The following is a 24,030-nucleotide window of genomic DNA, read 5'->3' as shown; positions in this document are numbered from 1 at the left end:
CCAAGGATGGAGAAGAGCAGGCAGGGTCTGGGCAGACAAGGGTGGGGTAGGCGTGAAATTCGTGTGTGACAGGACACTCCCTGACGTCGGGTTCTCCCAGGCGTGGGGGCCCACAGTGGGAGTAGGGGCAACCTCTGGAATTTGGCAGCTGGGGGTTGAAGGAGTCTTGGAAGCCGTACTTGCAGAGTCTTTGGTGAAGAAAGTAGAGAATTGCCATGGAAACCATCCCATACATAACAACCCACTCCAATGGGAGCTCCCGGCGGCCCCTCGCTAAGAATTCTCATCTCGCCTCTTTCAAGTGGCTGCTTCTGCCCCACATCTGCACCTCCACGGGGATGTGGGTGTGCGGTGTGTGTATTTGCCATGTGCGTCTGTGCGTGGTCCCTCTCTGGCTCTGTCTTTCCTGGGCCTTTGAGCATGCCATTTCCTCTGCCTGAAACCTTTCCCGCCCCCACCCTCGCCGTTGCCTGTGCTCGTTAAAGTGCACGAAGGAATCCTCTTTCCGGGGAAGCCTGGCCTCCCAGGTCTGGCCGGGGGCCTCTCTGGTGTCCACAACCCCCCACCTCGGGCTTCCTTTTTCCTCAACGCTGGTTACATAGGGCTCTGGTTTGGTGTCCATGGGCTCCCCAAGGGCAGCACTGGGGCTTGTCCATCTCTACGTCCGCAAGCACCGGGCGGGTCCTGGCGCAGAGAGCAGCCCCGATAATGCTTGTTGAACGCACGAACCAATGAACGAACACAGGGACAACCACTTCTGTGGGTGGGTGTGGAACCCGGGCCAGTCTTCCCTGCTTGCTTCTCAAATCCCACCTTAGACCCACTGGATCCGAATCTGCCTTTTACAAATATTCCAGATGGGCCGAAACCGGTTTGGCTCAGTGGATAGAGCGTCGGCCTGTGGACTGAAGGGTCCCAGGTTCGATTCTGGTCAAGGGCATGTACCTTGGTTGCGGGCACATCCCCAGTAGGTGTGCAGGAGGCAGCTGATCGATGTTTCTAACTCTCTATCCCTCTCTCTTCCTCTCTGTAAAAAATCAATAAAATATATTTTTAAAAAAACATTCCAGATGGTTTGAATGCACACGAAAAGGTGGGAAGCGCTGCTCTCAGTGGACCTCACCGCCCATTTTATAGGAAAGAAAACAGGCCTGCGGAGGGGAGGGGTCTTGCAAAGCGGTAGCCGGGCTGGGACTGCAAGCCCGGTGGCCTCCTTCCAGGTGCCAGGCTCCTGCCCACACCCCCACCTTCAGCCTCCACCCCATCCCACCCCTCTTGCAGGCTGCACCTTTCTGGCTGGTTAGGCCTCGGTGTCCAGACCCCTTCCCTTTCTGCTTCCTGAGGGCTTGGCAAGGAGCTCGCACTCCCCCTAGTGGGAGTAAAAGGGATAGTCTGGCCAGAGTAGCCCTCATCTTCTCCACTCTGAGTTCTTTTCCTGACACCCCCTCACCCGGCCCATGCAAACTACTTATTCCTGTCCTAGTACCTATCCTAGTCATGCTTATCCTGAGCGATTGGTTTGTCTTCATTCATAGACTTTGGAGATGGTGTAAGTGGCTGTGGTTTCCTCTTTGTGCCACCTGCTGGGATGCTTAGAGCCGAGGCGTGGCCCTCCATAGCAAGAGCACAGTGAGGAGGGAACCCAGCCCCTCATATCAAAAGAACTTTGTGCCACGTGCCCCAAAAGGTAGAACCTCAACAATAGAAATATCTTTAATGTTTTACTCCTTCAAATAATACTTCCTTTGGTGTATTTTTTAAGACTATTGTCTTTTCAAATGTATATCTGAATCTTTTTTCACCTGAATACCTTATTTGGTTTAATGACTCTCCTTATTTTCAAAATGTATACCTTGAATCACTTTTCAAATATACATTATAAGGATCTCCCTCCCCTGTGCATCCCAACAGGATTTCTGGAAAGATGTGTGTGCACACATGTGTGTGTGTGCACATGTGCACACATGTGTGTGTGGTCTGTGCATGAAATCATGAGCTATGCCCACGTATAAAGAACCTGTAAAACTGGTGGGTGAGAGGAGAGACGAGTTATCGCTCGGATGTGGTTGGCACATGCTCCTCTCATTTCTTTGTGCCTTGAATGGATGATTTTTAAAAAGCCACCTTCGACGTTTGTTGAGTCTGTGGTCTTATTTCCACCATAGCAGAACCTCACGGTCGGTATTTTGTGCTCCCCATCGTTGTGTTTTTCTTTTCCCCTGACACTCTTATCTTCTGCTCTGGTTGAATATTATGCATCCTAGGAAGCTGCCCGAGGTCCTTTCTGCAGCAAGTCCAGGAGCAAGTCAACCAGCCAGCTTACCTGCAACCCCGCTGCCTGACTCTCAGGCCTGGCCCCTTGTTCTTCCAGCATCAGCCAGAAGGTGGCACTAGAGTGCTCCCAAATGTCAGGCCAGGGTATACTAGTAGTTAGGGTGCCCTCTGGCATTGTGTGGACAGTGGCTGCAGATGGAGGCCTTGGGGACAGTGGAGGGAAGGGGCTGGGACTGAAGTGAGCTGAGAAACAGCAGGAGCCGCATCTAGTAGGCAGGGGTGATCCTCGGGCCTCCTGAGCTGGTTAATGTCAGGTAAGTATTCTGGGTCAATGTCAGGAGTACATGAGACTATTGATAGAAGGTGCTCAGTGCCTGGCACACAGTAGGTGCTCGGGATCTGCTGGGATCCTCTTTCCCTGTGTTGTCCTGGAGGAATGGGTGGCTTCGTTCCTTAAAGGACCAGTGTCTGGGGCCCAACCCAGGACCATGAGGCCTCCACTGCATTTCTCCCTGGCATTGTGGGCCTCTCTCTCTCTGCAGGACAGACCTTGCTCTGTTGTAGCTGCTCCCCTTCCATAGAGAAATGGGGTGGAAAAGATGGTAGAAATCGCTGCAGCTGCCCTAACCAGTTTGGCTCAGTGGTTAGAGCGTTGGCCTGTGGACTGAAAGGTCCCAGGTTCGATTCCGGTCAAGGACATATACCTTGGTTGCGGGCACATCTCCAGTAGGAGGTGTGCAGGAGGCAGCTGATCGATGTTTCTCTCTCATCAATGTTTCTAGCTCTCTATCTCTCTCCCTTCCTCTCTGTAAAAAATCAATAAAATATACTTTAAAAAAAAAAAAGAAAGAGCTGCAGCTTGTCGCATTTCCTTTTGTTCTTCTCCCAGAAGAGGAAGCAGGTGGGAAGGACCCTGTGCCAGGGCCTGTGCTGTTCCCAGCAGGGAGCCGCAGTGGAAAGCACCTGAAAACTTGAGTTTGCAACTGCTGCTCTGGGTAAAAGCCTGGACTTTGGTATCAGTCAGACCTCAGACCAGTGTTGGCATCTGAGCAGATGCTTACTGATTTCCTGACCTTGTACAAATTATCTAATCTCTCCCAGCCTCGGTTTCCTCTCTATAAGATGGAGAGAGGCGTCGTGGAATAGAGAAGTCAATGAATGAATGGGAGTGGGGTGCTTGGCCTGGCACCGGGGCTTCGGTTCCAAGCAGCGCTGCTTATCACTATTGCTCCCTTTTGCCGGGTGACCCAGGGCAAGCAACCTGGTCCTGTGGAGCCTTGGTTTCCTTCTTTGCAAATCAGGGCTGTGTAGAGCGCCCTCCCGGGGTTGTTGGGAGGATTGATGGAGCCAGCAAGGGTATCGTCCCTTGGAGAGTGACCAGAACATGCCCTATCACTGGGGGCTGGATTAGAATCTGCAATCATGTCAACAATAAAAATTTTAAATTAAAAATAAAAGAATTCAGAGATGGAAGGAAGCATTCATTCTAATCCCTTGTACAACACCCCCTCTAAGTGGGTCCCCTACGTCTGTTTGATGCTTCCAGTGATGAGAGGCTCCCTGCCTCTGAGGAAGCCCTCCCCCTTCTATTTCTGTTCTGGCCACAACAATGCCTGTCTTTAGGCAGGGCCAGTATTCGTCTCCTAGTAGTTTTCCAGCCAGGAATTGAACATTTTCCAAACCTTGATCTCCCGGGGGCCATCACTAATTCCTCACTTCCCTTCCCCACGTCTTCTGCTAAATGGATTAGTCCTCCAGCCTTTGCACAGATTCTGGATCTGGCAAGCTGCAGAGGGGGTGGGGTGAGGCAAAGTTTTCCTGCAGTTTAGCAGGGTAGTTAACTGCTTCTATGCCAGGGTGAGGACTGTCCTGGAAAGTCAGGATTCCGCGCAAGGGGCTGCTTCTGTTGGGACTCACAGAGTCACTGTGCACACTGTCATGGCTGCCTGATGCCTGAGCAGCACTCACTGGCTGCAGGTGGGGAAACTGAGGCTCGCAGGGTCGGTGGCCAAACTGGGAGCTCCGCCTGTAGATGAGTTTATTCATTCATCCACATATTCTCCGAGCCCTCACCCTGGGCCAGGCCCTGTGCCGGTCCTAGGGAAACAGTGAACAAGACAAAGACATGATTTTGTGCTGGGCTAGTGGTAAGGGTAATGAAGAGGGAGACAAAGGGGGCACGGGGATGCCTGGTTCATTCATCCATCTGTCTGTCTGTCCATCTGTCCACCCATCCTACAAAAATGTATGAACACTTAGAATCAGGGGTCCCCGGAATTCAGGGGTTCGCGCCTCATCCCTCACAAAGGTTGTCTTCTAAATATCTCCTGAATCTACCCCGCCTCTTCCCACTACGGCTGCCTGGTTCAGGCCCCATCCCCTGTCACCTGGACTCTGGCCTCCGCCTCTTCCTGCTGGCATCATCCTCCATGCAGGTCCAGCCTTTGGGCCTTAGGAACTCAAGAGAACCTTCTTCCCATCTCTTGTTTAGGTCGGGCACAGTGGGGAGACTCCTGGCTGTTGGCATCCTGGGAGCAGGGCAGGGAAAGGGCTTGAAGATCCCCCTCCCAAACCTGCCCTCTTCCTGTGCTTCTAGCCCAGGAAAGGTCTCTGCTGGGCCTGGTGTTTGTAGGTCCTTGTTGCTCAAGTCCTCCAAGAAGAAACGGATGCCTTTAGGCCTATGGGTACAGCCACCTCTACTTGTAAGACCTACTTCTCTTCCCATCTTCCAAAGATCTGTTGAAATCTGTTTTTCTGCTGGTGCCTCCTGACCCAGCTTCTCTGTCCCTGTGGATAGGTTATACCTGCTTTATTCCTTCACTGTCAGTTTGGTGGGGTCTGAGGAGGGACGGGGATAAAGGCCTGTGGCCAGCCCTCCATGTCTGGGTGGCTCACAGCCCAAGTTCAGGAGAGAGTTGCCTCTTCCTTTCACTCACTCTCTACCCATCCCCTCCCCCCTGGCTCCGAGCTTGCTACTTCACTGAACCGCACTTCATCAGGTCCCTAGTAGCCAAATCACCAGATTATTTTGTTGTTCAAATCCACCAGATTATTTTGTTGTTCTCAATCCTCAAAAGGGGGGGGGGGGGGAGAGAGAGAGAGAGAGAGAGAAACATTGATGTGAGACACATCGATTGGTTGCCTCTCTCATGCTCCCAACCAGGCCAGGGAATCGAACCGACGACCTTTCGGTACACAGGCTGATGCTCTAACCACCGAGAAACACTGGCCAGGCCTACCAGACTGTCTTTTGTCCTCACATGACTTAATGTCTTGGTTGCACTTGACACTTTCAAGCTCACTTTCCTTCTGTCTCCCACTTCAGCTTGCAGGAGGGACACACGTCACGGAGACCCTTCCGGCGTTTCTCCAGACCTCTGGCCTCGGCCTCTGGGTCTAAGCTGGCTTTTCCTCCTTCCACTTCCTCTAGATTGTTACTGTTTCTCAGGGGTCCGTCCTTAGTCCCCCATCCTCCTCTCCTCATGTGGTTTCCCTGAGCGTGCTCGCCCATTCCCATGGTTTCACTCCAAAAGCTGATCTCTGCCAAAGGCTGACCTCCAGCCCTGGCCCCTCGCCTGGATTTCAGACCCCACCTCCAGCCGTCTTCCACTCCTCTCTCCTTGGATGGCGCCGTGTCCCAGCTGGACTCACTCCCCCTCCCAAACCTGCCCCTCTTCCTGTGCTTCCAGCCCAGGGAAGGTCTCCCTGTCTGCTCAGTTGCCTAGAAACTTGGATGTCATCCTTGACTTCCCCGTTTTCTCCGTGTCCACACTCACCTGATCACCAAGGCCCATTCACTCTCCCTCTTTAACGAACCCCTGTCTGTCTACCTACTCGTGATCCCCACGGCTTCTCTCTCAGCTGGTCTCCCTGCCTTCAGTCCGTACTGCTGTCCCTCTCCTGTTAAAATGCAAATCTGGTCACGTCATCCCCCCATCTCCCCCCAAAAAAGCCTCTGATGACTCCCCACTATCTAGGAATTAAGTCCACATTGTCCCTGGGGCTGGAGTCGCCAGATTTAGCAAATAAAAACACAGATGTCCGGTTAAATGTGAATTTCAGATAAACAATGAAGTGTGTGTGCACGTGTGTGTGTGTGTGTGTGTGTGTGTGTGTACCATGCCATATTTAGCATTAGACTTCTATGGTTTGGACCCTTTCCAGCCCCCAACCTCATTTCTTGCTGAACTGCATTTCACAGCTGATGTTGGACAGACGGAACCGCTCGGAACTCCCGCAGCGGGACAGGCATTTCCTATCACCGGGCTCTTTTACCTGCTGCGCCCCCAGCCCAGAGGCCAGCGGCCCTCTCAGCCCGGACACCTGCTGCTCAGCTCCCGGGCCTCAGCACACAGGGTCTGCTCCTCCAAGGAGCCTCCCTGCTGCCTCGATGGACTGGGCTCCTTCCCCGGGTCCCAGAGGGCCCTGTGTTGCCCTGGATGGCAGTGCTTCACCCTGACTGGCGTGTCCGTGTGTCCCCTGTCTCTCTCCCCTGCAGACAAGGAGTTGCCAGCAGCTCTGTGACTTTCTCAGCCCACATCTGGCCCAGCCCGCATGGCCCCATCCCGCTGGATGCGCCGAGGGCCCGGGCCTTGGCCGAGGCCCCAGCTTTCTTCTCGCTGCCTTGGCCTTAGTCCCAGGCTGATGGTTCACACCCCCTTTGTGCCTGAGTTCCCACAAAAAGTGGCCTCCACCCCCAGTCCCCTGCCCAGGGCCAGATTACAAAATGCTGAGACAATGGAGGCTTCCAGCCAAATTTCCAACAGGCCTGCTGTTCAATCTCCCACAGCATCTGCCTGTACATCAGCGGCCCACGCTGGCAGCTGTGGCCCAGAGACCATGGTCGCTCGCTCGCGCTGGGTAGCCTGGGCCTCGGTGGGGGTCAAGGGGAGGGAGCTCAGACCTAAAGTTCGGACACACACAGAGTTCCAGTTCTAACTCCAACACGCAGGCGCCTGGGCGTCATCCCTTCCACCCTCACAATAAGAAAAAGCTGAACAAACTGCAAATCTTAGCTCCATCAGAGAACTTCATTCTAACAACGAAACGGCTGGAGCTGGAACTGGCAGGAACACTTCTGATGGTAATTTGTCAGATGCTGGAGGCTCAGGGCGGATTAGGTTGAGAGTTAAAAGCTCTCAGGAGCCCAGCCCTGGCCGGTGGCTCTGTTGGTTGGAATGTTGTCCCTTACACCAAAAGACTGCGGGTTCCATTCCTGGTTGGGGCTCGTTCCGGAGGCAGTCGATTGATGTTTCTCTTTCACATCAATGTTTCTCTCTCTCTCTCTCTCTCGCCCCTCTCTGCCTCTCTCTCTCTCTCTCTCTCTCTCTCTCTCCCTCCCCTCTCTGTCTCTCTCTCTCTCTCTAAAATCAATGGCAGTACTTCATAAAAGTAACGATTCATAAAAACTCTTAGGGGCCCAGTCTTAGGGCCCCTGACATGTTTGTGGGTTTTCTTTCCGGGAGCCTACCATGTTCTCACAGTGAAGACTGGAGAGAGCCCTGGCTGGGGTGGCTCAGTTGGTTGAGCATCATTCCCATGCATTGAAAGGTTGCCGGTTTGATTCCTAGTCAGGGCACTTGCCCAGTCGAGGTTTCGGTCCCTGGTCAGGGTGCTTACAGGAGGCAACCAATCAATGTTTTTTTGTCTTTTCTCTCTCTCTCTCTCTCTCTCTCTCTCTCTCTCTCTCTCTCTCTCCCTTTCAGGAAGAGGAGGAGGACGAGGGGAAGGAGGAGGAGGAGGGGAAGGAGAATAAATTAGAGCCCTGGCGGTTGGCTCAGTTGGTTGGAGCATCCTCCTACACACCAAAAGGTTGCGGGTTTCATTCCCAGTCAGGGTGACAAAAAAAAAAAAAGGCGGGGGTGGGGGGGTGGGGGACTGAAGAGATCCCCTCATGCTTCTGGCATGGGAAGAGTGACCTTGTTGAAATATACCCAGATGTTGTGCCTGACACCAAGGAGAGCTGCTTTACCAGAGTCTTATCTGATCTGGGTGAAGGACAATTAGACAACTCCAGCCTCCTCCAGCCTTCCTGTCTCACATGAGGGGGTGGGGTGGGAACTAAAAAACACTTCTGAAGATCACAGCCCAGGGACTCAGGCTCACTACAAAAACAAAACAAAACAAAAGAATGGGGATTTAATCATAAGACTATAGACTGCTTCCCCTCCCCAACATGTTACCAACACATCAACAGATATAATAATAGGAGGTTACAATTCAGAGAGCTGCAATACAAAGATGCCAACTAAGAAAGAATTCACAGCATAGTCAATAATTTTGTAATAACTATGTATGGTGTCAGGTGGGTACTAGGTATATTGGGGGATCACTTTGTAAGTTACATAAATGTCTAACCACGATGCTGTAGACCTGAAACTAATATAATATTGTATATCACTTTAATTGAAAAAGAAAAAAAAATTAGGGAAAACCAAAGACAACAGGAGAGAAACAGCAAGGAACTAGAAGAAACTGGAGCCTCTGGCACCTACAGCCAAAAATGGTTACACACAGTCCAGCTCCCAGCCAGGTTAGCATAAAACCTCACACAAAAAGCCTGATATATCAGTCCTAGTGCCAGATATATCATGGCTGGCTTTCAATAAGAAATTATAAAATGAGAGCGAGAGTGAAAGAGAGGGTGAAGGGATAAAGCAAGCATTAGAACAAGACTTGGTACAATACAGATTTTAGAATTATCCCAAAGAATCTAAAATAACATTAATATGATAAGGGCTTTAATAGAAAAGTAGGTAACACGTGAGAAGAGATGGATAATGTAAGCAGAGATGGAAACTCTAAGAAAGACTCATAAGGAAAAAAAATAAAAAACACTGGAACAGAAATGAAGAATGCCTTTGTTAGAATCATTGGTTAGACTAGACAAAGCCAAAGACAGAAACAGTGAGCTTGAAGACATGTCAACAGAAACATCCCAAACTAAAATGCAGAGAAAAAATAATGGGGGGGAAAAGAAACAGAATAACTAAAAACAGTGGGAGTATTACAAAAGGTATAACGTGCAAAGGGAATACCAGAAGAAGAAGAAGGAAAGGGAGCAGAAGACATTTTGGAAGTAATAATGACTGAGAATTTTTCAAAATTAATGACAGACCCCCTAACCACAGAGCTAGGAAACTCAGAGAACAACAAGCAGATAAATTCTGAAAATTTGACACCTTCGGCACATCTTATTCAAACCGCAGAACACCAGAGACAAAGGGGAAATCTTGAAAAAATCCAGTAATGAAAAACACCTGGCCTACAGAGGACCAAGGATGAAAATGACATTGGACTTTTTGTCAGAAAGCATGCCAGCAAGAAGAGAATGGAGTGAAATGGTTAAAATGTTGAAAGAAACAAGACCACCAACCTAGAATTCTGTATGCAGCAAAATTATGCTTCAAAAGTGAAAGAAAAATACTCGCTAAGACAAACAAAAACAGAGAGAATGTGTGGCCAGTAGACCTGCCTTGCAAGAAATGCTAAAAAGAAGTTCTTCAGAAAGATGGAACATCATATAAGCCTGAAACTCAAATCTTCATAAAGAAACAACATTGGGGAAGGTGTTTTGTGTTTGTTCGTTATGTGGTCAATCAAGTGTGGCCATAAGACAAGACACAAGAGCGGGCAGGAAAACAAAGGTTGTTATACTCACAGTTCCTAGAGGCGGGGCACAGCACGCACACCATGCAGGGCCCCATGGGAAGGACATCAGGATGGTCAGGAGGCTGAAGATAGGAGTGCGGGAAGGAAGCACGTAGGCCATGGCCTTTAATGGGGTTTCCACAGGAAGGAAAGCAGGACAGAGTAAACAGTTTAAGATGGGTCATTTGAATAATTCCGGGAGCTTTAGGCTATAGTTGCTAGGCACTTGGACCTGTAATAATTAAGGTCGAGGGATATTGTCTCCTGGAGTGGGCGGGCCAGGTGAGGACTGTGGCTCTGGGTTGGTTAGTTTGCAGATGAAGGGCGGGCTCCTGGCTGGGCCCTGTGCTCTCTGTAAGAACTGACTATCCCAGGGAGAGGCAGGCCCTCCTCAGCCAGACAGGTGTGCGGTTTTTTGCTTTTCGTTTTTAAGATCTCAGAACAACATAAGAGACAGAAACAATTTTTAAATAAATAAATAAAAATAGAAAATTACAATAAAAATTGAAAGTTTAAAAATAGATACAAACAATGCAGAAGGAATAAATAAAGGTAAAATATTTGTTTTTCTTAGTCTTAGTTGATCTAATAGATAACTATTCAAAGTCATAATAGAAGCCACAATGTGGTAGGTAATTGTAGCATATGGATAAATTAAAAGAATGACAGCAATGCTATTTATATTTATATATTTATTTATATTTACTTATTTATGTATGTTAATATTTACATTTACATTTATGTTATTTAAAGGAACAGAAGAGATATGGTGCCCTTTATTGCCTCTTATCAGAAGGCATATTATTGGTGATGCTAACTTTAGTCACTTGAATCAGGAGGTGTCTGCCGTGTTTCTCCTCCATAAAATTACTATTAATTCTTTGTAATTACTAGTTGTCTTGTGGGGAGATACTGTAAGATGGTGCAAATATCCTGTTTCTCTTCATACTGTGGCCCTCCAATTTTAGCATCTATCCAAATCCTCAGTTAATACTTGGTGTTTGCTTAACGGTTATTTTCTATTTTCACTATTCCTCCTACATTTGTTCATTCTACTGTAAGAAAAGGATGTCCCTTCTCCTTTACTTCTTTATTCAGTCACTTAGAATTTATGAATATTTATTTTATGAATATTTTGTTTATTCTGTGAGTTGTAATGCATTACCATCATTATTTATTTTGTTGCTCAAATTGTCTTAACTTTGAGTCCTCCTTTGCTTTCTGTCACCAGAAGATGTTCCAGACTCATCTTGCTTTTCCTGGCACCTGTCCCAGAATCAAGCATTTCTTCAAGGAGACTGGATTCCTTTTATTGGGGAATAGTCTTTAGAAATTAAAATCTGGGCACCAAGTGTCCTCATTGCTATTGGGGTGTGCTATGGTTTGAATATCTGTTTCCCCGTGCCCTCCCCCCACACACACACATTGTCATGTTGATATTTTAAACTCACAAGGTCAAGGTATTAGGAGGTAAGGTCTTTGGGAGGTTATTAGGTCATGAGGGTGGAGCCCTCCTGAATGGGATTAGTGCCTTTAGAAAAAGAGACCCAAGAGAGTCCCTCACCCCTTGTACCATGTGAGGACACAGTGAGAAGGCTGTGTCCAGGAAATGGGCTTTCACCAGACAGCAAATCTGCCAGCACCATGATCTTGGACTTCCCTGCACTAACAGTTGTAAGAAATAAATTTCTGTTGTTTATATGCCACTCAGTCTATGGTATTTTGTTATAGCAGCCTGAACAAACTAAGACAGAGTGTCATTCATTCTTGTACCTCTTAGCAGACAGAGCTAGGAGAGATGTTTATGTATACTCTTGCACGCACACGAGCGCACACGCGCACGTGCGCATGCACACACACACACACACACACACACACACAGCCAAGAGTCAGATTCCAAACCAGCACCACAGAATGCATTCTCACCTTCCTCCTTTACTTATTTCAACCTCTTTCTCCACTAGCACGAAACCTGGCTCCACAATACATTTACTTAATTGCTCAACCCTAGTAAATGCATAGAACAGTTTCAGAATTGCTAACCCATACTCCTTGAAAAACAGATTGACTAACTGGAATACAGTATTGTGTACAGTTCCTTTTGTCTTTAGCCTTGTAGCCTTTTTGGTGTATGTCTCGTCAAAGTAACTGTTTTCCAAAGTTGCTTAAATTAGTTCTTTTCTTCCCCATTGCACGCAGTGTGGGGACATTATTCATTTGCGGTACCATTAGGTTCATCTGTTACTGTTTGCATAACCTTTGGGGCTCCCCCTACATCCTGGTTGCTTCTGTTAGCTTCTTAGTTCTGGGTATGTGAAATGTCTGGGTATGTGACTCTTAGTTCTAAGCGTCAGAGCTACACAAGAGGCAGACTCAGAGAAATGTCCCTCACCCTTCCCTCTTCCCATCCCCCGCTCCCTTTCCTCACCTGCCCCTGCACATAACCAATCCTGCTAGGTTCTGGTTTATCCTTACTGTACTTCTTTTGCTCCAATGAGTAGATACGTGTTTATTTTCTTTATATCCCTTTTAAAAACACAGTTATCTCGGAAACATTTTGCAAACGTTCTATAAGGTAAATTCCAAGCATGAGATTTCTGGTGTGTGCTGCATTTGTTTCTGAGGCTGTGCAAATTGCTTCCACATTGAAGAATGAATGAATTCGTGGCTTGAGACTAACTCCCTGTGTGATTTGGTGACAGTCTCTCCATCAGCTGTTCCACCTTTCTGGGCAAGGAAGGGTCTTCCAGTTCTGAGGTCAGAGCATCCGTGACTAAGACCACGAAGTGTATGCCTGGCCTTTCCCCTCCTCGCCTTTCATGATTCCTCCCGCTACGTGCTATCTACCTCTCCATCCCATCTCCATAAACAACAACAAAAACCCCCACACCAATAATAATGTCTACAACTATTCCTTCAGCACTAGCCATGTGCCCCATCTCATTTAGTCCTTACAAAACACACTTGTGGTCGGAACTTTCATTATTCCTATTATATGGACAGGGAATTCCAAGTCTGGGAGGTTCAGCAACTTGCCCAAGGCTGTGGAGCTGTGGAGTTTTCTTTCTTTCTCTTTCTTTCTTTCTTTCTTTCTTTCTTTCTTTCTTTCTTTCTTTCTTTCTTTCTCTCTTTCTTTTTTCTTTTTCTTTTTTTGATAAATTATTAAATTTATTTATATTTTACCTTTTAAAAGCCAGAATGTAACAAACTTCACTTTCTGGAAAATCTCATTAGAAATACATGAAGTGCCCTTAATACAAGGAAAGCAGTTTCTTGGTACCACCAGTGAGACGGACACGTTCTCTTCTGTCCCCTCAAATGAAGGTTTCACTCAATTTCCTTTAAACGTAGACCGAGACGATCTCAATTGAGGGAGGTCTGAGTGAACCCTTTCCGAAAACTACAGTGAAGAAGCTGAGCTTAACATCGGGGCCTCCCAGCAACAGTGCAATAGTAAAAGTTGCTTTGCCCCAAGGGCCCCGTCTTTGCCGGTCACCAGGCATCCGAAGTTCTTACTGGCAGGTAGGGGGAAGCCCACAGCAGCAGGGCACAGGCCCCAAGCCCTGTCGCTTGCAACCTCGGCCGCTGACCAGAAGAAAGTTCCATGTCAGATAGAGAGGTCTGACGTGAAAAAGCGAACCTAGATCCAGATGCCCTTTGGTCGACCAGAGTCTCTGCTCCTGTGGACTTGACTGCCAGCCCTTAGCCTTGTGTTTATTAATATCGTGAAACATGTTGAACTTCAAGCTTCTTGAGCTGCTACCAAAGCAAGTTTCCAGGAGAGAGTTTCCATGAACAGCGGCTCACCGGAGAGTGCCTTTGAACAGTGTCTTGTTAGAAGAGACGGCAGGCTGTGGGACCAGATTTCCTACCACCTCCCGCTGATAGAAAAGCAATGCTCAGTGTCATCTGAGTTAACCGAAGAGAAAAGAACTGGTATCCACTCGGGCCCCAAACCTCTTCCTTCTTACTCATTTGAGGACTCCTGTTTGTGTCTCAAGGACCAGAATGCAAGCAGGCTCCCAAACAGAGAAGTGAGCATGACCCAGTCATTTGAAAATACCTTATTAACTTGAAAATCATAAGCAGAGCTATGGTTTTCCTGTCTCTCTTAGCCGACCCTCCTCCCCACGTGTGGAGAAATGGAGTTTAACCTAAGTGTCTAACCTAGAAACACTTATTTCCACTAAAAACATGTGGCTCCACCTTATCCTAAAAAGGCACCCTGCAGGCATTTAACACTGAACCAGTTCATTCTAAGGGTGTGCAGGGGTGGCAGCAACATATCACGAATCAAAACTTCCAGCATCAGACCATGCTCAACCCAGAACATTCACCCCAGCAGGACTTTTAAAAGGTTTCCTGAGAGGCAGTGCCCTCAGCGGTCCCGGATCTGTCTCCTGCTTCAACGGTGTTTGGACAGAACAGACCCAGGGACGCCCCTTCCTCCAGCCTCCGGCCACTCTCCTGCGTCTTATCCAGTCACCCCCTTCACAACCACCTCCGAGACCAGCCAACACACCGGTTTTTTGGTTTTTTGTTTTTCTATCCTAACTTCCTCATTGCCGAACAACCATGAGCTCCCAAATCCGTCACAATTATTGCACCAAGGTGGAGGCTGCGGTCAACCACCTGGCCAGCCTGCCTCTGCGGGCCCCGCACACCTACCTCTCTCGGGGCTGCTGTTTCCATGAGGGTGTGGTGGGGGGGGGGGGCACTCCTTCTGCGAGCTGGCGGAGAAGAAGCTGAGGGCGCTGGGCGGCTCTTAAAGGTGCAAAACCAGCGCGGTGGCCCATTCTCCTCCAGGACGGGCTGAGGCCTCCCCAGATGAGTGGGCAAAGCTCAGCCACAGGCCGCCCTGGCCTGGGAGAGGAGCCGGACCAGGCCCTTGGGAGCTGCCGGCCCTGGGTTCTCCCCGCGCAGACCCTCAGCTCTGTGACCTCCCGGAGAACCACTTCCCGGTGAGGAGGGGAAACTCATCGAGAAGATGGGCCACACCTGCCACCTCCGCAGGCTGCCGGCCCCCAGGCGGGGCGGGGCGAGTCTCTCTTCCAAGGCTCACCCTCCAGCACGACTAGGAGCCTCTGGAGCCCGAGGCCTTTGAGGGGCCCCTCTGCATCCCCTGGTGTCTGGCTGTTACCTGTGCCTCTCCCCAAAACTACTAGCCATTCTGTAACCACCCCGAAGCCTCTCCCATGCCTGGGACCAAACGAAACAATAAAGCTTTTTGCAGAAAAATAAATAAAAGGTTTCCTGAGAGGTAACTCCAGCTCTGGCCGCTGTTGCCAAGGACCAACTAACAGGAACCTGCTCAGCACAGGAGGAGCTCCATCACTGATCAGATGCACACACACCCCAGGGCTGAGGAGAGGAGACACCGGTCTCATTTGTGCTATTCCGTCCCACAGGAGGTCCTGGCTGGCGTGGAGGACCGGAGAGAGGAATGCTGGGTGAGAGGAACAAGGACTGGTGGTGGAGAAGCTGGTTTTCTTCGGAAAGAAGCAGCAGAAACCCCAGGAAGTAGCTGAGGAGCAAAGACCAGATGGGACAGACAGGGTTAACCCTAGAGGGGAGCCCAAAGGAAAGGAGAGGAGGGCCCAGGCCTGGGAACCTGTGTCCCTGTGAGAAGTGACCCTGTCCCAACACCAAGCTCCCTTCCAGACCTACTGCACATTTAGGGCTTCTCACATAACCCGGAACGGAAGCTGAACTCGAGAGGACAGCGGAAGCCCTGCTCGCCGAGGGATGATGGAGCGTTGCAAGGCCTGATGCATCGCGTCCTCTTCATCCACGTCGCAGTCCACAGAGTGTCCTCAGAGAACTGGTGCCGCGGCAGGATGTGCTCGATGAAGCTGGTGCCGAGGTAGCAGGGTCTCCCCCGGGCAGGAGGCACACGCCCGACAAACACAGATTTGGGGTCCGTGCTATGGGACAACTCGCCGTGTCCCCAAGTCCTTCTTGATCAAAGTTCTTCTCGGGTCAGGAAGGCCAAGGAAAGGGAAAACGGTGTGAGACATTCCTTGGCTGAAGGGACACATCCTTGGTGGTGGCCTTCACACCTTCCACCAGTAATCCTGGTATTTGGAACAGGTAGCCACGTGGGCCGGGATCTTAGGAAGAAATGGTTACGGGGGCCAGTGCCCCGGGCTGCGGCGCCCCCTCTGGCCTCAGCTGCATTTCCTCTGGCTCAAGAGGCGGGTGTAAGGACAGACAGGCTTCCTCGTGGCAGACAGTCCCGCCGGCATGCAGAGCAGAGGATGCGTCCGCAGAGCACCTGCACCGGTTCTCTGCACCTCTGAGCTCACAGGACAGGAAGCCGCCCGTGGCTCGGCCTCCCGGGCCCTGCCAGCTGCGCACCACCCTCCCGTCCCGCTGCTGCGCTGCCATCTTGCTCGCGGCTGCAGTGTTCTTGATGGTGGAACAAGACTTAAACCTGCGCCCCCCCTGGTGTGACTCAGTGGCTGAGCGACGACCTATGAACCAGGAGGTCACGGTTAGATTCCTGGTCAGGGCATATGCTGGGCTGCTTGCTCAATCCCCAGTAGGGGGCGTGCAGGAGGCAGCTGGGGCTCAATCCCCACTAGGGGGCGTGCAGGAGGCAGCTGGGGCTCAATCCCCACTAGGGGGTGTGCAGGAGGCAGCTGCTTGCTCAATCCCCAGTAGGGGGCGTGCAGGAGGCAGCTGGGGCTCAATCCCCAGTAGGGGGAGTGCAGGAGGCAGCCTAATAGTGATTCTCATCATTGATATTTCTCTCCCCCTTTCTCTCTGAAATCAATAATAAAAATATATTTTGTAAAAAAGACTTGAACACATGTCTGTCTGACCTTTGAGTACACTTGGCAAAACTTCATGATGCTGCTCCCCTGGAGTCCGTGCAGGTACAGTCCCCTGCAAGGACACAGTGCAGGGGCCCGGATGCTGCTTCTGCCCACTCCCTGAGCCCCGGGTGAATGCTATGTTCTGCTCAAAATAAGGGAAAGGGAGAATTTCAAGTCATGGTGTGCCTCCAAATTCTTGCAATTCCAGCATTTTTTCAAAAGGTTAATAAAAGTTATTGCCAAAAAGTTTTATTTAAAAAATAAGAGAGAGCTGTCCCAGTCGATATTTTCAGGAAATTGCAGGTTAAGTAAAATGACACAGATTCCTTTGCTACAGGACTTGTCAGAGCCTTTAATGTATTAAAGACTGTAAATCCAAGAAGGAGAAATGGGCTGTGGCATTTTCCAAACTTTTTCACTATGGAATTGTTCTCCCACCCCCCGTTTTGTTTTGTTTTTTATTAATTTTTATTTTTTAAAATTGATTTTAGAGAGAGGAAGGAAAAGAGAGAGAGAAAGAGAAAGAGAGAGAGGGAAATACTGATGTTGAGAAACATTGATTGGCTGCCTCCTGTACGTGCCCCAACGATGAATTGAACCCTCAAGCTGGGTATGTGCCCTGACCAGGAATTGACCAGCATTCGGTGTACAGACGATGCTCCAACATACCAAGCCACACCAGCCAGGGCTTCTTTCCCCTTTTCTGAAATGAATGTTTCAGGAAACACAATGCGGAACTCTGGCCCAAGACTACGTTTTCCCAAAAAAGTCATCTTTCCCCAAGGACATATAGAAAACATGATTTTCCCCTTCTGTCCCTCCCAGCTTGAATCATTTTTCCATCCCTGAGACTGTTGGGACCCTGGGGTAATTATATTTAACCCACCAGGCCATGGCCAGGGAATGAATTGTGGTATTTATTGAAGTCCTAGGATGTGTGGTTTCTGAGCTGGTCCAGTCTGTGTGTCTGAGATGCCTCCGTTTCCCCTGTAGCTCCCAGGCTGTATGGGACTATCACTTTGAACATCAATATATCTGACCAATCTAGTCACTGTTTGTGATGGCCCCTGGGACCTGGACCCTGCCTTGTGTCCCACCTGCTGGCTGGGGAACCACTATAAAGTGTGTGACTCCCATCACCTACAACCTCCTACCATTTTTACTCAGGCTTTTTGGTACGAAACCAAAGTGGGTTCTCATTTTGACTCTGCCACTCCGCAGCTGTGTGAATCTGGGTGTGTCATCAGACGCTCTTTGTGGCTAATTATGCCCACATTACATGGAAGTTACAGGACGTACACCGGATAAAGGATGTCATGAGCTTAGCCCAATGCTAGGCACACGGTAGGTCTCCGTTAGTCCTCTTTGGTTGAGTTGATTGCCACTTACTGGTTCTGTGTTCTTGTGCAATGTGCTTCTTGACCTTGAACTTCACTTTTCTAATCCCTAAATTAAGAATAATCATGCGTATTTCGAAAAGTCACTGGGAAATTGACAAAGATAATGCATGAAAATGCTCTGGGGAAGCTATGAAGCCCTATGTAGTTGCCATGGTGACAGCAACGCGTTCATGAAATGTAAAGTCGCTGCACCAACCACCAGGAACCCATTCTAAATCCCTGAGGAATTCTGTGTACTTGGCAGCAATTCCCACAGATTGACAACCATTCATCCCGCAGATATTTTGGGCTGCCAAATCTATGCCAGATTCCAAGCTTAGGCTGGGGAGGGTATGAGATTTTGGCCTACTTGTGAGCTAACTTGGATGCTGGCAGGAGCACCAGACTCTTGGGTCAGAAACAAAGGACTTTATTACTCATGGCAAATGGCACAGGCGTCAGCATCTTTGCACCAGTTCCTTTTGTCCCTAAGTCCCACGGGAGTAGGTTACCCAATTTAGGAAAATAAACACATAGGGTAGCCAGTTAAACTTGAATTTCAGATAAACAATGAATACTGTTTTAGTATGTCTCGAACACTGCATGGGTCATACCTACATTTAGAAAGTATCCATTGTTTAGCTGGTGTCCGGTATTTTAACAGGCAACTCTGCACAGGGGTGACATAGACGGGCCCAGCTGGGCGACTCACATGTAGTGGCTGCAATACAGGTGGTGAGCCCGGAGCTCAGAGAACCCCAGACTTCGATAATGGGCGGTAAGCATGCCTGCCCTTCGATTCAGAGAGAGAGCCTTCTCCATCTTGCAAGGATGTTTGCTGTAAAAACTGGCCTCTCATAGCTCTCCCCCTCCACTCTGACTGCTCTGCCCTCCTCTCGAGAGCCTGCTGACCACTGGGCACTGGCAGGCAGCTCCTGGGGAGACCTCAGGCCCTGGAAACCTTACACGGCTTCATGTTTCTCGGGCAGAGTCTTCATCCGCAACGTCAAGGCCCTGGGATGCCTCCACTGCTTGTAGAGGCCCCTCCTCGCCCTCTGTCAGAACCGTTTCGTGTTGCACCATAGCCCGTTCTGCTTTCCGCCCCTCGGTGCATCTTTATGAGCCAGTCCGGCCCTCTTACCCAACCTCAGGACTTCCACCAAGCGACCTGGGGGTGAGCGGGACAGAGAGGCTGCTGCTTTGGAGAGAGGAAGAGGATGGGGACACGGGGTTCTGCTTCACCTCGCTGGGCCCGTGGTGTAGAGGCCCGACGGGTCAGCTAGACACCTCCCTGCCCCCTCAGCTGCGGGGAACTCCTAGCCCCTCCTCAGTGCCCCTCCTAACACCCACCCACCCTGTCTGCCAAACCAACGGGGTGGCCCTGCCTGTGTCCCGTCTCCACTGAGGTCCGAGCTCCAAAGCTTCCTTAGGCATCCGCCTGCTTTACCAGGCTGAGGGCTTCCTGAAGGCATGACCCCACCTTGGCATCGTTCTGCCAACAGACCTCCTCAAATGGACCATGGAAACAAAGTCCTTGAAAAGATCATCTGGAATAAAAAGCAGTCAGTGGCTCTGTTTGCGAGGTTTGAAAGACCCATGGAGAAATGTCTTCCAGCAATAGCCCAGGGAACAGGTGTGGGGAAGAGGGCTCCATTCATATTTCTTCCCTCACCTCCCTCCGCACCCGCCAGGTACAGCCCACCTCCTTCCCAGGGGGAGGGGCTTCCATGCTCCTTCAGGTGCAGACCTGTCAAAGTAAGAGATGAATGAGAACACACACCCTGTCCTGGCCAGTCTATTCAGCAAATGTTGGTCCAGTACCTCCCGTGGTCCAGGCACCAGGTGGGCGCTGCTGCCGCAGAGGAGGAGACGCACTGGTCCTTGCCTCCTGGAGCTCACAGCCTGCTGGGTCTGGGAGGGGCACTGAGCGGGAAATGACTGCCCCCTTTCCCATTGGGAAGCCCCCTCTCAGCTCTCTCCCGGAGGCCTTGGCTGCAGCCACATGGTCCCCTGGGAGCTCTCCACTCCCGTGTCCCCACCTCCCCGCCTTTGCTGCCTGGCAAAGCCTCCGCTCCCCACCTTTCTCCTGCTGACATCTTGCTTTTCCTGGGAAAATGTCAGCTCCATCCTGCCCCCTCCAAGACTCTTCCTCAGAATGATGCTTCCTTTCTTCACACCCCATTGGAGATTTCAGACTCCCGTTGAGCACCAGTGAAAACTGCTTTGTCTCAGAAGGATAAGGAGACGCCCGGAACCTGGACGCTGGGGTCAGGCTGCCTGGGTTATAGGCCAAGCTGGGCCACTTGGGAGCTGAGGAACCCTGGGAAAGTCACTCTGCCTCCCTGGGCTCTGCTCTCTCATCTGCCCGGAGGGAGGGATCGTAGGGAGAATCCCATCAGATAAGGCACAGAGCAAACGCTCAGTCATTAAGTCCCAATGGGGACAATTATGACAAATTGCTTTCCAATTCTTTTTCTGTTGATTCCCCACAACAGGCCTATCTGGCAAGTATTAAAATCCCCAATTTACAGATGGAGAAACTGAGGCTCAGAGATGTGAAGTGCTTTGTCCAAGCAGCGCTGGTAAGGGATAGAGCTGGGACCCACACCCTAGCTAGCCTGACTGCAGCGTATGTGTTCCTCCAATGACAGACAACCTTGGGAGCCAAGGTCACGGAGAATGCCGGCTCTGGCTTCCGGAAGGCGAGGCTCCATGAACCCAAGAGGTGCCGATTTTCCACACTGAGCTTCTCTCTACAGAAGAACTCTGGTTGGCTCCCCTGGCATCTTTTCTTGCTGTTCCTCATCTCCATCTGGCGAGACATGGTCCGTCTGCAAGATGAATGGTCTTGGTGGACGTCGGCACCTCTGGTTGCCTTGGCAATGCTGTTCACCCCTCACCAAGATCTGCCCTTAATAAGTCATCCTGAGCCTCCTCAGACGCCAGCAGCTCATTTCCTTCCCTCTTGCTCTGTCTCCCCTTCCCTGCCCGAGGCCTGGCTCCAGCATCCCCTGAGCCGAGCCCTGAGGCCTCCTGCTTGCCTGGGGCCGGTTAGCTCAGAAAGAGCCAGGCCTCTGAGTTTCCTGAGGTGCCGAGGGACGCTGTGAGCCACAGCTTGGAGAAGAAGTGGACAGAGCAGAGGGTGTTGGGCTCGGGTCAGTGGACACAACCGGCCCCTGATCCAGGGGTCACTAAGGCCCAGCAGCCTTCTCTTCTTCTAAGCTCTGGTGACAAATTTTTTGGACTCTCCCTCCTCAGGCAGCAAATCGTATTCCACTTCTGTTCTCCGAGTTCAGTACAAACCAGCTGTCTCCACCACCACCCCCGCCCCCCCCCCGCCCCCCGCCACGTTCCCCCACCGACAGAAGGTTCTGTCTCACACTCTTGGACTGTCGGGGGACTCGGGGAGGCTGCCAGACGTCTTGTCCCTGCGAGGTGCTGGGAAGCTCGATTCTGCGTGCTTGGGTGCCTTTCATAGTTTATAGTTTTGTGGAGGCTCCACTTCTTTAACAACTAGACCCAGAATATAGTGGCCCAACACAAAAGAAGTTTATTTTTCTCTCATGATAAGATCTAGGAGGCTCAGGTTTGTGGGGGTGGTGGCAGGCCGGGCTGATGTGGGATCTGCCATTGTCCACGCACATCCCACTGGCTCCGGCTCCATCGTCTGGCCACACCCATCTGCAGGGGAGGCTGGGGAAGGTGGCTGTGAGTCCAGGAACGGGGAGAATGGATGGATCTCCGTGGATAGCCGGTGGTCTCTGCCGAACCAAACTTTCTCGAATCCTTAGATTTTTCTTTTTTAATGTGTGGTCTCTGTTTCATTTTGCCTTGACGCAAATAGGAAACTTAGCTCTCTTAGAGTTGTGCAGGTACACACACACACACACACACACACACACACACACACACAAATACACACACAGTTGTATCAAGCACTGTGGATGGGCAGATGTTGCTGATGAATTGGGGGTGGAGAGGAGATGGGTGGTGTTACAAATAGCGTCTGGGAATCAGTGATAATGTTTCATCCCCAAACTCTCCTTGGGTCACCCCGTGGCGTGCCTGCAGGTCTGGCTGGCCCCGCCTCCCTGGTGCTGGCTCTTCTGCCTGCCCCTGTACTCTCCCCCATCCCTTCTCTCCCAACCCCAAGAGAGCCTTCCCTGTGTTACTACGTTACACTGAAGAGATGCCCGCCTTATCACATCCAGCCTGGTGAGTCTCTCGCCAGTGTTTTCCCTAAACAAAGACCATTTCCCAGCTGTTAAGACAACTTCCTTTGTTCCTGTTCTCAGTAGCCCCAGGGGTAGGCATTGCTACCTCACTTCACCTAGGAGAAAGCTGACACCAGGAGCAGGCGAGGACTTGCTTAATATAACAGCTGTTAAGTCCCAGAGTCTTGGCATCAGAGACAGAGACGCAGCCTGCCCGCAGTTAGCCGTGAGCCAGGCCACTCTGCCCTGCCAGGCAGGAGCCTGGAAACCTGGGTCTGGCGGCAGCTCTGCTCCTGATCGCCCTTGACCTTCGATAAATCCCTTCACAGGGCCGAGCGGACAGACAGGACTGAGCAGTTCCTGGCAACGCGGATGATTTGGCGGCTGGGATTCTACTCCTCCAGCTCGGCCAATGCTTCCGTGGCCACCTCTGCAGGGCCAGACCCAGAGAAGCCGACCCGGCTCTGTGAATCTGTTTTTTGTTTTTATATTTATTTATTTTTCTTTATTGACTAAGGTTTTACATATGTGTCCTTATCCCATCATTGCCTCCCCCCCACCCCCACCCCCCACTCATGCCCTCACCCCCCTGGTGTCTGTGTCTATTGGTTAGGCTTATATGCATGCATACAAGTCCTTTGGTTGATCTCTCCCCCTTCCACGCTGAACTTGGTAGGAAAGGAGATGTTTTCCTGCCACCCCTTACTGCACATCTCCTCCCACCACGGTTCACGGGCAGCCGGCCACCGTGGAACTAAGACGGCCTGGAACTGCTTCCCAAATAACCAAGAAGGAGGAGTTCCTGAGAAAGGAGGAGATGGAATCCCAAAGCCAGTCCGAAAGCTCCCATCTTGCTCAGGTCCGGGAGGTGGCCCAAGTTCAGTGCTTCAGGGTGGCGCCTCCCTGGCTTCCCAGGGCCTCTCCCACCTTGGAACAGCCGCAGCACTTTCTCCTCGGGCGACCAGCTGGTCCCAGTTTGCCTGGGACTATCCCCATTTTAAAACTGAAAATCCGGCATTCAAGAACCTCCTCAGCCCTCAGCAAAATGGGATGTTTGGTTACTCCACTCTCATCGTAGTTTAGAGAGAGAGAGAGAGAGAGAGAGAGAGAAAGAGAGAGAGACATCCATCGGTTGCCTTCCATATGTCAATCTTTCGGTGCATGGAACGAGGCTCAACCAACTGAGCCACACCGGCTGGCACTCTCATTGTACTTTCGTATTGTCTACCTTACGTTTTGCTTGGTGACTGTGAATTAGGGCTCTGGGGTGGGCTGGACCAAATCCCGCCTCTGCAGGTGGCATCTCCTCCCCAGTCTTAGTTTCCTCCACTGTAAAATGGGGACAGTGAAAGCACCTTTGCTTCAAAGGGTTGGTGTGAAGATTGACTGAGATAATGTTTCGTGGTGGAGTTCCTTGGGTCACAGAGATGACATACTCTGGCCTCTCTGGAAATAGATGTTAGCTCTCTGAAAGGTAGTAAGGTTCGAGTGGAGGTCAGTTTCTGAGTGTCCTGGGGGCACAAGGAAGGGCTGATCAAGTCTCCAGGGATGACAGGAGACTCTGGAGGGATGACGAGCCATTCGGTGGGGCCTTGAGAGTGGCGTTGGAGTCATTGAGGCGGCAAATGGGGAAGGGCCCGTCAGCGAAGGAAGCGGGCTGGGGAAGGGTGTGTCTGGTCCAGTTCAGCTGAGCTG

The sequence above is a fragment of the Cnephaeus nilssonii genome (genome assembly GCF_951640355.1).
Source record: "Cnephaeus nilssonii genome assembly, chromosome: 14".
Lineage (NCBI taxonomy): Eukaryota > Metazoa > Chordata > Mammalia > Chiroptera > Vespertilionidae > Cnephaeus > Cnephaeus nilssonii.
This window is presented reverse-complemented; position numbering follows the sequence as displayed.